This window comes from Poecilia reticulata, chromosome 5 (genome assembly GCF_904066995.2).
Source record: "Poecilia reticulata chromosome 5, P_reticulata-male-v2, whole genome shotgun sequence".
NCBI classification, from domain to species: Eukaryota; Metazoa; Chordata; class Actinopteri; order Cyprinodontiformes; family Poeciliidae; genus Poecilia; species Poecilia reticulata.
Window position 1 is genome coordinate 33,334,288 of NC_088834.1, and position 12,139 is coordinate 33,346,426.

The 12,139-nt window shown below is 37.5% G+C and overlaps 1 protein-coding gene across 8 annotated transcripts in view; it reads right to left on the reverse strand.

The window, feature by feature from the left end:
* The window catches only part of foxp1b (forkhead box P1b), a 363,905-nt gene that overhangs the window by 278,391 nt on the left and 73,375 nt on the right, over positions 1-12,139 (reverse strand). For all 8 annotated transcript variants that reach the window (XR_014087696.1, XM_081607521.1, XM_081607520.1 and 5 more), the window contains exon 3: positions 9,749-9,792. The gene's annotated coding sequence lies outside the window, so the exon portion shown is untranslated. The remainder of the gene's footprint in view (positions 1-9,748; positions 9,793-12,139) is intronic.

Here is a 12,139-nt window from a genome sequence, read left to right on the forward strand (position 1 = left end):
TTTAAAAGGAAATAAGCCATTTTATTGGATTATTTAATAAGATCGAAACACATGGATCCAAACATTTAAATACACTCAATATAGTTCCTTGAAGCAAAGATTTTTAAATGTGTCACTGCCGCTCCAGATAACTGACTAATCTGCGTCATTTTATAATGTGGTCTTTTCTAGAGGTGCTTCAACTTATCGGCCAGCCTTTTTGTCGGTACCGATTTCCTTAATTTTTTGCAGATCGGTGAGCAGCTGACATGTTAAGCCAATCTTATCTCCCGATCTTGTTTACCTCAGCAAAGGTCTTAAAATCTACCACTGTCCTCTTCTGCTCTCCCATGAGAGAGGTTTGACTGATAGACTGGCCCACCAGGTCATGTCTGCATGTTTGTGGTTATCAATAGTCACCCCACTGATGTAAACTCAACAACTTTCTTGCTATTTAGCAACATTTCAGACAAAAAAGTTGGCATCGGCCAAAATCGGAATTGGCAAGTCAGGTTTTTTTAAAGATTGGTAATCAGCAATCAGCCAGAAAACTGCAATTGGAACCTAGTCTGTTCTGATGATGACTAAATTCTTCGCACGTTTCTATTAACGAATGGTTGCTTGTTTTTAAAAGTAATTTTTAAATAGAAAAGACAGTGACAACACTCAAACCCCTCTGTACCGTTAATTAAAAAAAAAAGAAACACCACCAACAGATGTGCGACAGAAAGTGCGTTTCCTCTTTAATTGCTCTGGTGTTCTAATATCTATAAGTGTGTAAACTGAACAGGACAGTTAGCACACAAAAAAAGACAAAAGCTTTGTTTGTGTGCTCCACAACCTGCACAGTCTCTCTCTCTCTTTCTTCCTTCCTTGTATCATCCCCAGCTAAGCAGCAGCAAACAGAGTTGTATGCAAATACTAAAAGCCATAATGCACTATATTGTTTGGTGTTAACATTTGAATATTTAAACGCTGCGCTTTAGATCTAGATATTCTCATTTCAATTTCCATACAGTGCTGCTGAATGCATACAGTTAAGCTTACCCGCCCGGCAGGTTGAAAACTTTCTATTTGCATTTTCCCAGCTTGATATTGTTTCAACAATGTTTTTCGCAATTATGTGTCTTCCTGAGTACTTGGTTGTTAAGAACACGAGTTCCCGGTGGTTTAATAAATGACAAAGGCGTGTATGGCCTTGTGTCACAGCTGCCCGAGTTGGATGTGTGAATCACCCACGCTGGTGTCACTTAACCAAATTGGTAAAGCTGATAAGCTGTATTTACATAGCAGTGTTGCTGGGCGTGATTACTATCAGTCAAACGTCCCTCCCCACCTCCACACGCTTTAATGGAAAGTTGGAACATAACTTAGTGAGGCTGCCCTCAGGAAAATAGCTCAATTATACCTGTGGGTATAAACACTCGTGTGGCTGGCAGAGAGATAAACAGATGTACAGTGATGTCCTGCAGTAGTCAAGCAGCTGCTGCTCTGCCTTCATTCATTCACTTGTCCTGATGGTGGATTCTTGTTTCTCTCCCCCTGCAGCCACACTATTTGTTTATGATGTGGCGGTTAACAAAAGCAGATTAGGGTTGAAACAATTATTTGGATAAATTGTGATGAATCAATTATTGGAATAACTGTCCACTAATTTTGGAATTGACACATACTTCCGATGGCGATACAGATTTAGTATCAGCCGACACAGAAATAGTGCTGAATTAACATAAACATTTATTTTTTTTAAAGAAAGACATAAATGTACTGACTTACAAATGTATTTGAGAACTCTACACCAGTACAGCAACAAATACACAAAAAATTTCACAAGTATGGTCAAACATAGAAAACCAACACAATTTGAATTTGCTTAGTCAGTGCAATTAGGAGTATAGCAACCAATGTAAAATAAATAATAAAGAAACTTACAAAAAAACAAGCAGGTTGACTACCTTGGTCAAACATGTAAAAAAAAAAAACAAGCTGGAATATACTTTTCATATGGTTCAGAAAGTGCAACTGGAAATTCTAAACAGTGCAAAATAGATAATAAATCATGTCCTCAGAACACAAAGCACAGAATTGATCCACCCTTTAAAATTGGGCACATTATCAACATCAAGACAAATACAGATATTCAGACAGACTCAAAAAAGGCCTTTTGCTGAAAAAAACAAACATGCTCAAGGAAGTAATTAAGCCAAAACTGCATGAAAATATATACTTTTAGCCATTATGCTGAAAAAAAAATCTGTAAACATGTCCCACCAAATGTTCCTCCAGTGGTGGTTTTAACTTCACCCAGTTCAAATTCTGTAAAAAATAAATACATCTATTAAGCACCCTTTCCTGTCCAATTAGTAATCAGAAAATAATCAGTTGTGTTAATGTTAAGTCAAGCAAAAAAGGTTGAACTTTTCATGTGTTTTGAAAAAGTTAGATGCTAGAAATATATTTCCAGCCTACAGGATCCAGTCTGTAGGCTGGATTTGTAGCAAAGATCCAGCCTTTGCTTCAAATGATCCAGTTTTCACTAAATGAATGCTGTATGGTATTTTTTTCCAATTTGATAAAAAAAATTGTTTAATCACATCTTTCAAAATAATTCTAATATTATATATAAAAAAGTTCCAAGTGGTTGAACAAAATATCTGCAGAATATGCCCATTTTTTAAGTAAAATTAATCATCAGAATAATCTATAGAATAATTGATTACTAAAATGATTGTCAGTTGGAGCCCTAGAGAACATTTTTAATGTGTAAAGGAACTCTCTTAATGGTCGGTTTATGAGGCGTAGATGTCAAATGAGAACGGTCGTTGCATTTTAGCTTCTCCCTGCCCTGAACTTTCCTTTTCTGGTATTACAGTATACTTTCCACACAGACTAAAAAAGACAACATGAGAGCATTCAGAATGATGTCAAATGATGTTATTTTGTCTCGGTGCACTGTGCATTTGAGCTTGCACTTGTATTGAAAAGGACATTCCCCTCTGGCTGTTGTCTCATTGAGAGCCTACCTGTCACGCGGCTGAAATGACGCTCTTTGAATGCAATGTGTACGTATGATCAGAGCTGTGGCGAGCCGACCCAGATGACAGAGTGACTGGAGTGTCAAAAGCGGCCCCACAAACAGACATGTCCCTTTTTTCCCCAGACAGGAAGCTGGGAGCAGCAGAGGCTCTGCCTCGTCTCATCTGCCAGCAGTGCTCGCTGCCTCTACACCCCCAACTCCACTCTTCGCCTCAACATGTCTGATGGTGTACAGGAGTCCATGCTGGACGGCTGATTTGATTTCAGCCAGTGTGACACATCTGTTGCTTGTCATGTTGTGTTGTGCCAGCCTGTGAGGCGAGCGAATGGGGAGAACGGGCGTCTGATCGCTGCTTTCATGTTTACAAACAGGGGGCTCAGGATTATGTGCCGGCTGCGGCATGGTAGGAAGGTCAAGAGGTGTGGAGCGGGTACAGTATACATCTGTGTAGTCCATATGCCACGAGCCATCACTTCTCCTGACCAAAGCTCTGTACTGAAATATTGTATGATGAGATGCATCGATCAGGCCTTTTCGGGCTGATACCCATTTCTGTTCTTTCACGCATGATTTATGATCCAATAAGTCAGGATTGTTTTCCAAAGTATTTTTGATTTTCTCAGGGCATTAAAATAAGGTGGTCTTTTAGGATTTGTCGAAGTGTCCACTTAGGTGGACAACATGCGCTTACGTCTTTTCAACTAATGAAATGCTGTATATTATAAAGTGAATATATTTTGGGATTATTTAGCAGAATGTATAAATATATAACATTGTATTCAACTCTCATCCTAATCTAATGTTCACTACTACCTGATCCCTTAAATTCAGTGCCTCTCATTCAACTGCTTGGTCTCATTTTAGTCTCATTCTGGGTCCTTCTCAAGCAGTAGGATTTTATTATGGACATTTTTAATTTTATAAAACTAACATTGAATATGACACTTCAGCCATTCTGTTGTTTTCTGTAACATAGCAGTACTGTCTCTTCAGTTTCAGACTTATAAAAATCAAGGCCATATTGTATGAAAACGCGCAAAGCACCAAGGTTGCAAACAACATATTGGATGCAGATGGATTTAGTTTTGTCTGTAGGCTGGATCATTGCATGTTGATATTTTTGGTTGCAGCAAGGTAGGGCCAGTGTTCTCCAGACCTCAGCCTGATCTCATAGGGTGTCTTAGACCAGTGTTTCCCAGCCCTGGTTTAATGTGCCTAATTCTACTGATTGGAGTTCAGCAAACGCCTGTTAATCAGTCATCGATTGAAATCAGGTGGACTGAAGCAAGGAAATGCTTGCTAAATGCTAAAACATGCAGGGCAGGACCTAACATTCCAGTGTTGGAAAACACTGTCTTAGACCAATGGTGTCCAGTCAGTCCTTCCTGGAGGGTCGGTATTCTCTATGTGTCAGTTCTCTCATTGGTTCAACACACCTGGATCAAATGGTGGCTCATTAGAAGACCTCAGGAGAAAAGCTGAGGAGGAAGTTACTGCCACCAGGCAGACAACTAGAACATGCAGGATGCTGGAACTTAAGGACCAACTTTGGACACCACTGCCATAGACACCAGTCTGCATTTTAACGGTGATGGAATGGCACTGGTGCTCTAGAGCTTGTCTAGTTCATTTATTAGCACACAAACTTCAGAGGCCTTGAAATATAAAAGATTCACCTTCTCCAGAAAGTGAAGAAACACTTGGTATGATGACAAGGTGAAAATCTGGCTCTAATGAGCATTCTTGACCTTGGTTATCTGAAGTATGACATGATTCCATATTTATTACTGGAAATGGAAATTTCTGATCTGTTACGGGCAGAATTTATTTTCTTTTTTGGAATGCATACACGTTTGTAATCTGTAGGTTTTGTATCACCAGTTATTTCATGTCCCTCAACATCTTGATCTATCTCAGTGATCAAAGGTTCTTCATCATCCTCATCTCCACTGTAGATACTGTTACCATTGGCCAGTAACGTATAAACACTTTACTTCTTAATGGTAACAATAGACATCAAGTTAAGAACTAAAATATGTCAGTTTATTTACAGTCAAAATATTTGCTTGAAATGTTGCATATTGTAGATCTATAGTCAGAGTATTGATATCAATACCTGTCAAAATATTGTCACTGATACATGACGTTCACTTTAGTGAACAGGTGATCAGCAGTAATTTTCTCCAAATTTAAAATTGTTATTTAGAAAATACATCAATAGTATTAGTCTTTAGGGGTTTCTTGATGTCACAATATTTTTTTTTTACCTGCAAGAGTTTTCCACAGTAGGAGGGAGGACTGGATATTCCCGAGTTAGTCTGATATGCTTCCATCTGTCCACCAAATTGGATTTAACAAAAGAATTCTTGCACTTGCAATGGATGGACAGTAGTTAGCAGTGTATTGCCTGATGCACTAGTGTCCACTTTAGTGGTCTGTATGCATTTATAACATAAAAATCCACAAGAAACACAAGAAAATGGTTTTTATATAGTTGTCCACTGTAGTGACCGCGATGCATGGAAGGGTTAAGGCCTGACATGCCAATTCAGATTTTTTTTTATTACAAAGACAGTAGGATCACCAATCTTTAAACAAACCTGACCGGGTTGCAGCAGTGGCACAGAGGGTAGAGCATGCGACTAGGCATGTCACAATAACAAATTCTGCTGCACAATAAATTGTCAACATAAGTAATTGCAATAATGATAATATTGTTGTTTTGAGACTATTTTGAAGAAATATAATGGTAATAGCAAAATAATGCAATAACATCCTCAAAGATCAATAAACTTTAAATTCTAATGAACATTTAACTCTGGAATTGGAAGATATTTTAAATATCCAAAATATGTAAACAAATCAACAGAAACAACAAATAAAATGAAAACTGATGTCTCTGTGGACAAAATTTTACTTCAGAAAAAGCTTAGACCAGAAAGCAAGAATGGCACCCAGCAGATATATATTATCAGGATGAGTTCAGAATTCACAACCGGCCGAATTCTGTCAGTACTACAGAGTACCTATTCACATAAAATCAAACGGTACCATGTTTTGGTACCTAAATGCATCATGGTGACAGTATGGAGGAAGAATGGGGGATTTTTCATGCTTGTCCTGAACACAGCATAGCACATGCAAGAGCGTAATGATATCAGCATCTGCTCGTTCAGTAAACAAAGTAGCCATGGCCGATAGAAAAAGCTTGAAGGTATGGCTCCACTTTTCAAAATGCGATGCAAATTATGCTCTTTGCAATATTTGCGATGCGAATTACTAGGTCAGCGGACGAAACACATCTAGTTTGAGAAAGCACCTGCTTAAGCACAATATTTTTCTTAAGGCTAAATAAAGAGTGCACAATTTTCTACAGCCTCAGACCTACAACTCCTGCCTTAGCCTCAATTAGAACGTCTGCATCTGTCAGCAACTCTTCATCTGAAGACAGCAACATGGACAAACAAATGTTTAATACATTTAGTGACGGCACCAGTGACATTTACAATCCAAGAGAGGCGACCGCATCATCTACGCCAGGTAATGACAAATATGAAGAGCTGGATTTTAATTTGTGCAATAAGACAAAACACCGTTAGTTGCTCTGAAGAGTTTTATTTTTGAAGACATTTTTCAAACAGCTGTGATGTTACAATATAAAGAGTTGGATGTTGTCTTGATATATTTGTTAAAATTTATATATTGAAAAACATACTGAACAAAAATATAATTTCCCATGTCAAATATTGCTGCCATGTGGAGTTAACAACTGTAAATGACCATTTTATTGCATTTTGGGTTATAAGCCGCACAGTTCAAAGCGTGGGGAAAAAGTAGCAGCTTATAGGACGAATAATACGGTAAATGTTATTAATACACACAGCACTTGGTAATAACGAACATATATATATATATATATGTTCGTTATTACCAAGTGGTGTTTAGGGCCATGTTTTGGTACCTAAGACATGGCCCTATATATATATATACACAGTTACTTACACTATACATGGTTACTTGATTATGCTATAAAATGGCACTATGTGTTAAGATAATTCTACCAAAATTGAAGGAATTACAAAAGTATCGCGAAGTATCAACATAGTTTTTCTTATCTAGGTTGTCTTTGAGAGATAAAATACATAACTGGTGAAAACAGCAAGTCTCTCCTCACATTTCATAAAAACAAGAATTTCTGTTTTTCTTCTTCCAATTATGGTCTTATCTGCTGTGTCTTAAAACACATAAAGGGCTGAAAGTAGAAAAAAGAAAAGCAGAAAACAGTATGAATCTAGGTTCCACTGAAAGGTTTCTCTTTTCCTTTACATTACCTACAGAAGATCAATTACTTCTCTCTGATTTGCTACTGCTGTAAATCAAATCTGCATCAACATTAATCACAGTGTGCTCTTTATGTACTTAAGTACAATGAAAAATACAAAAAAAATTCTTAAAACCTACAAAAATTAAGGCTATAGACTAAGCAAGATTTCTTCAGTCAGCTTAAAAACACTGGCAACGACCAAGGCTAATTGGAAACATCCAGTCCATCCACCTATGAAGTACACACACTATATCAGCAAAAATCAAATGACAGTATTTCAGCCGGTGAAAGTAGGGCCACAACTAAAGAAGCAGAAAGGAATTTATTAGTGGGAATGGAGCGGTAAGTTAGGAGGTTACATCTCTGTGTCCTTGTCTGGGCAATAAATAATCAAAAGTGCCATGTAATTACGAGTTCAGGATTCATTTCTATGCGCTGAGCAGCTTTAACTGTAAATTTCTTGGAAAAAGTTCAGAGGGAGTTTTTTGTTTTGCTTATTTCCAACTAGAATTCACAAATGATATTTAAATATTTTTTGATTACCATACTGTTTTGATCAAAAAGGAAAAAAAGTGCTATATGTAAATGCCATCCTTCTTCAGAGGGTGGGGGAAATTTTTTTTTCAGAGGGTGCATTTACATTGTCAAATGACTCAACACTCAATACTTTCCACTTGCTATCAAACTTTGTTCCTGAAGATGTATCGACCTGGAAATGATCACAGCTTCTCAAAACATACATGACGTAGAAGAACAGAAAGAAGAAAGGCTCGGACATAGTATTAAACACTGTGACAATTGGGGGCTCGTCCAACCACGAGTCAACACTTTTATGGCGCAGCATGAGGTGGAGGGGAGGGCTCGGTGCTTCTAATTTATTCAAAGAGGGATCATTTGCTTAGGGCTCTAATCCAAGGATCAGTCTGTCCTTCATTAGCCTCAATCTGACATAGATGTGAACAGCATGTAAGCTTGCCACATGAACGCTGCCCCTCCTTCCTCTCTTTCTCTGTATCTGTTCCCCCGCCCTTCTCTGAAACCTGCGCTGTAATGTTCAATCGTTGGAAATATCACAGGTTGTTAGCATTCCAAAGAGAATTTTACAAGAGTGTACACTCGGGCTTTAATTAGAGACTATTTGATCATTCAGCAGCTGGGCTTTATTTTAAAAAATACAGGTTTGTGTCGGTGTACGGTGACTGTTGGCGCTGTGCAAAACAGCTAACATGAAGACGGTTATATGAAAGAAGAATGAGTTTTCCATTGATTGTGAAGGGAGAATGTGAGAAAGTATTCCGGCTTTATTTTTCACATACAACGTTTAACCGTTGTAAATAATGCGGGTGAAAATAAATCAGTTGGATGCTAATCGAAAGCTTTTTGTCTGTGAACTCTCATACTGAGCCTTGCAAAAAGAATTTTAAATGCTGAACTTTTTGAATGTTATTTTTAACCCTGAATATGTTTCATTGAGACCAACATAGACCAACACAAAGTGGTGCATAATCGTGAAGTGAAGATTTTCCATCTTTCCATTAGATTCTTCAGCAGAGCTTTTTTATGTTCTCTGCTGAAGAAAAGCACCCTTGCATCATGCTGCTGCCACCACCGTATTTCACAGAGGTGACCATAACTTCCACATTTTCTTTTACAAATTTTAAAAAATCTGAAATTTGGAGCGCATATGTATTCAACTCCTTTTGTTTGATATCCAAAACAAAATCCATAAAAGTTTAAGCAAACAATCTATCAGGGTCTGTAAAAGACATCTACCTTGTTGGGTTTTATAAGCTACATTTTTCACAAACCATGAAACAAACATGGTGAGGTTTACTTCAGATTTACAAAAGAGGCAAGAACACTGTTCAATAATTTATTTGTTAGAACAACAGAAGTCCTAAAAATAAGTTTGAAATCTGTGTTTGGCATCCAAAAAAGATTCAAAAAACTGATCTAAGGTGATCTAGAGCCCAAAGCAGAATAAATTACAGCATTTTTTATTGACTAATACTACAATGATCTTTGAACGCTAAGTAACTCAAAAGGTTTTGATATATAACAAAACAGAAATAAAAAAATCTAACATAAATTCAAGTAAAAAGCATTGTTTTCAAAAATCTGATTTTATTTCCATTTTTTAGCTAATAGAGCGATGCAGACATGAGCGAGCAACACTGCAATTTTTTGCGCCTGTCAGGTTCATGGTTAACCTTTAACTCCCAGCTGACCGGCCTGCGTCACTGTCTGCAGGACTCCAGCAGTCATAGCTGATGTCAGCAAACAGCTGCTGTCTGTTACTACAGCAGCTTGCTACGGTCTTGTGGCGATTAAAAACCATGATGGTTTTCAATATAAAGTAGACTTCTTTTTCAAAAGATGTGAGCAGCATCTCCACTTTGGGTACTTACTTTGTTGTCAGGCTCCACGGGATGTCACTCCTGGAGTCTCCTCGCTGGTCGAGAATATGGAGAAGTGGAGAGGAGATCAAAAGTGAGCAAAGGGCAGGATATGGGGCAGGGATGGAAGGTGTGGGGGAAGGGATAGAAAAAGAGAAAAAAAGGTGGAAATTAGTTTCACAAAAGTGTAAAAAAAAAAAAAACACACATACTTTTTTCCACAATCAGAAATGCCTACCGTATCACCTCTGGTGTCTTTTTTTTTTCCTATAGCATACTTGAGTTAAGTTAAAGCTGAGGAGAAAAACTAAACAGGTCACTCTGAAATCAAGATTCACTCCCTAGCTGCCTTTTAAATATTTGGATATATATATATATATATATATATATATATATATATATATATATATATATATATATATTATATATATATATATAAAACAAGACTATTTAAAAAATAACGCACTCCTCCAACACCTGGAACCAAGCCCCCTTGAAATTGATAATTGCTCTAACTGATTTTAAACCCCAGCTCCTCCTTAACCTTAGATCAAGCTTTTCTTGATCACTGGCTTCTAAATCTGTTGAGGGAAATAAAAAAACAGATTACATCTATGTTAGAATCGAGGGAAAAAAATTGTTATGCTCTGGTTTAAAGGCTTTTTGAATGAAAGAAGATGGGCAGAAAGGGAGCACATCCCCACCTGTTGTTATGAACTACAGGTCAGCTGGCTTAAAAAGAAAAAAAAGCAACATTTCCAGCATACAGAAAAATAAACAAAAAATAATGCAAAAAATAAGAAGTGTTTTTCTTTATAGACCGTGTATTAAGGTAACCCTGTTAGGATCAGGATCCGCTTTATTCACCAAGTTTAAGCAAACTAACAAGGAATTGGCATTTGCTTTTACAGATATTTAAAATATAAATATATTAAAAATGGAAAGTATTTCTTGTAAATATTTATATATCTAGTGTTTTAGCAAAAGCAGAAGACAAGGGTGAATTAATGCAAATATTTATGGTGTCATACTGTGTGCTTAAATGGTTTGTGTCCAGGATGTGTGGGGTTTGCAGAGACTTTTAGCCAACCTTCCCCTGACATCCGTTTTACATTATAAGTAGCGGAAAAGGGGTTAATTTAGTGTTCAACACTCATTCCATTGAAAACTACTTGCAATATTGCAAAAAATGCCTTAGATTTAATACTACCGCCCACCCAAAAGAAAAAAAAAAATCAGCAGGTTAAGGATTATTCCCTTAACTTTGAAGGAAATAATCCCGGATTATGAGGCCTGGTCATAATTTCAATAACCAATGATGAGTGACAGAAATGTTCCATTTATCCATACAGTTAAAAAAAGTATTTTGTAGTCATTTATATTTCTAAAAGAGAACCTGGAATCAGTTAATTTTGGACAAAACTTTAGAAAAAAATCTGCAGCAAAATTGGGGACCATGCATCTCCAGTGTGAATTATTACTGTTATTTAGTGTTACTATGTTAGATCCAAATACTTTACATTTTCACTCTTATGTAAGACTCTCAACTCAGGGTGTTTATGCTTACAAATATTTTACATAAATGTCAGCTAATGAGATTAAAGACATTTTTAACTAACTAATTAGAATAATAATTTGCCCCATTACAGTTATCAAATGTTAGTGCACAGCCTTTTACAGTTGACCTTTGTCATTCAGTCCCTTTGTGTGAAAATACACAGGGGATAAACGGCAAGATGTGTTTCCTGAAAGGGGAGGAGAGGTGGAAAAAGCCCATTCTGCCCCTAAATCTCCGCCACAGCCGACGCCACCAGCTTTTCTGCAAAGCTAGGAAAAAGTTCCCCGAGGGGGGGCAACGTCTGCCAATTCAAACAGTGCTTGACGCCCCCGCCTATCTCTGGCCTGCCTCTGTGGTCCTGCCTTCACCGGGGCTTCCTGAGGGCTTGCTGCAGCTGGAGCGTTTTGAATAAAGGTAACAGCAATGTCACAGCTACTGTAAACTCGGCCGGGTTTGCTCCTGTCAGCAGGACATTCCTAATAAAAGCAGAAATAACCCCACCTAAAACACAACGCATTGTATTTTTTTTGTTGTTGGTTTTTTTTTCCTTTTTTCCCCCACAGGCCTCCCAAGTCTAAACTTCCCATGAGTTACAAAGAGAGTACACAGGCGGGAAAGGGCAACCACTGCCTCCTCAATTCCTGCCAAACAAAATGCCAGGAGGAATGGCAGTTCCACTCGGCTCCCGGCTTTAAATATACGAGCAATTTAGAAAATGATTAGTCTTATTTTCTTGTTGAGTGCCTGACACCACAGAGGAAACCAGAACAATCATGCAAGCTGGTGCTCTTTTTTCTTTTTTTCTGCTGAATTTAGAAACACTAATTAGTTTTGCTCTTGTAAAA